The sequence below is a fragment of the Argentina anserina genome, unplaced genomic scaffold, assembly GCF_933775445.1.
Source record: "Argentina anserina unplaced genomic scaffold, drPotAnse1.1, whole genome shotgun sequence".
In the NCBI taxonomy this organism is placed as follows: domain Eukaryota; kingdom Viridiplantae; phylum Streptophyta; class Magnoliopsida; order Rosales; family Rosaceae; genus Argentina; species Argentina anserina.
The window spans coordinates 156980-159817 of NW_026089473.1; positions in this window are offsets into that span (position 1 = coordinate 156980).

The following is a 2838-nucleotide window of genomic DNA, read 5'->3' on the forward strand; positions in this document are numbered from 1 at the left end:
ATGGCTAGATACTATATTTGGGATGAACCGTATTTATGGAAACAATGTAGTGATCAAGTCATTAGGAGATGTGTCCCAGAGAATGAGCATAGGTCGATTCTTAACTTCTGTCATAGTGAGGCATGTGGAGGTCATTTTGGGCCTCGTAGAACAGCTTTAAAGGTGTTGGAATGTGGTTTCTATTGGCCTTCTATTTTCAAGGATGCATATTTGTTTTGTGTTTCTTGTGATAGGTGTCAACGGACTGGTAATATTGGTAAGAGAGATCAAATGCCCTTATCCCCCATTATAATCGTCGAAATTTTTGATGTGTGGGGCATTGATTTCATGGGTCCATTTCCTTCATCTAGAGGTTTCTTGTATATCTTGTTAGCTGTTGATTATGTGTCGAAGTGGGTGGAAGCAAAGGCCACCCGAACTAATGATTCGAAAGTGGTTGCAGGTTTCTTGAGAACTAACATATTTTGCAGGTTTGGAGTACCAAGAGTTTTGATAAGTGATGGAGGTTCTCATTTCTGCAACCGGACTATTGAGGCATTGCTTAAGAAGTATGGAGTAACCCACAAGGTTTCGACACCATATCATCCTCAAACAAGTGGCATGGCAGAAGTGTCCAACAGAGAGATCAAGGGAATTCTGGAGAAAACTGTAGGTCCAACAAGGAAGGATTGGAGTGATCGATTAGATGATGCATTATGGGCCTACAGGACTGCGTACAAGACGCCTATTGGGATGTCACCATTCAGATTGGTGTATGGGAAGGCATGTCACCTTCCAGTGGAGTTAGAGCACAGAGCATGGTGGGCGGTGAAGACATTCAACATGGACAAGGATGCAGCTGGTCTTCATAGGAAATTACAGCTCAATGAGCTTGAGGAGATACGAAATGACGCCTATGATGCTGCATGGATTTACAAGGAGAAAACGAGAGCTTATCATGACAAGATGATTCGTGGGAAAGAGTTTGTAGTTGGTCAAAAAGTTCTTTTATTCCATTCTAGACTTAAACTTTTTCCTGGAAAATTACGTTCTCGTTGGGTTGGTCCATTTGTTGTTACTAATGTGTTTGCTCATGGTGCCATTGAAATTAAGAGTGACAAAATAGGTCAGACGTTCAAGGTGAATGGGCATCGACTTAAGCCCTACTATGAACCTTTTGAGGAGCACACATATGAGGAGACGAGTGTGAGAGATGCGCCAAAAGATGTATGAGCATGAGAGAGTCTAGGCTGAGAGACTTTAAAACTCAAGCGCTGCATGGGAGGCAACCCATTTCAACCGTACCTGTGGAGGAGTCGTCTACGGGAGTTTGCATTTTCTTATCCCTTCACTCTTATGGTTGAATTGTATATGTATTGATGTGTGATCTTAGTCTATACTTATGAATTACATTCTGATTATTGAGCTTACATTGAGGACAATGTAATTTTCTAAGTGTGGGGTAGGGTTGCATGATCATTGTTTGCTGATCTTTGCTTTGATTTCATGTTAAAAAAACGAAAAAAGAAAGAAAAAAATTCGAAAAAATGTTTAAAAAATCGAAAAAAATGTGTTGTTTTGAGTCTTAGGATGCCCCTAAAGTCTAGGATGATTATGTCTCTAAATGCATAGATGATGGTTTTGCATTTCATAAGAATTGAATTGTAAGTTTCATTGATAATGTGGATTTGGTATGAACATGTGAGATTTTGATTGAATGTATTATGGCATACATGTTTGGTCAGTTTAAGTCCATAACAACCTGTGAGTTTTTGAGCCTATATGTGCTTTCTTCTTGAGTGATAATATGAAATTTCGTGGTTATTTTGCACCTCATTATTCTTTGCATATTCAATGACTATGTGCCATAGCTTTTAATGGACTCTAGAATTTACTAGAACTCATCTTTTGTGATTGTTGAAACTTTTAAGTCATAAAATGCTCTGATTTTGAAAGGGATTTATGGATCATTTCTAGGATTACCACCACTTTAGCCAAACAGCCATGTATCCCTATATGTGCCCTGTTTGGGACCCCTTAGTTGAACCCCATTTGAGCCTACATTGAGCCTTTTCTTCATCACCTATATTATCTCCATGCTTAGTATAGTTACCTCTACCTTGTCCTATAGACTTGGCAGAACTTTTGTTGAGATGATGTTGTGATGATGCATGAAATAAGTGTGGGGTGGAAGACATGAGAAAGAAAATATGAACAAGCTTACATGCCGAAAAAAAATGAATGAATGAAAAAAAATGTATGAATTCGGCAATACAAGAAAAAGGAAAGAAAAGATGTTGTCTTCCATTTGTGATTTGGAGTTGAGTTGAATTGAAGGTCTAAAAATGTTTATTTGACCTTTGTCCATGTTCACTTTGTGGTTAAAATGATGTTTGGGCCCAACTTGTTATATTTGGCCATTGATGGTGTGTGGTGTCATAAGGATGGTGTTTACTCTGCTAAGTCTATAGGATTACCTTTGTGATTCCTTGATATTCCATGCCTTTAGCTAAGCCTAACCATTCACCCTTATCAAATGATCCTAATGACTCTTAAAATGAGCAAATCTTGGTTTGTGGAGACGATCACAAGAGTTGAGCATATGGTTTTGGTCAATTTGTGCACTTAGTTGTTAAATGAGGTTTTCCTTTTGTTATTCACAAAGTGCTTTCATTTAATGAAATATGCAAGCTATTTGATGCTTTATTATCCTTTCTCTTGCATATGCTTGTGTGTGAATCATAACCATGAATCTGAGTGAAAAGAAGAGAGTATGCCTTGTGAGGAGGATTGAATTGACTAAACATGATATGTGCCTATTGTCTCATTTCTTACTTATTCATACTAAGAAGCATGTTG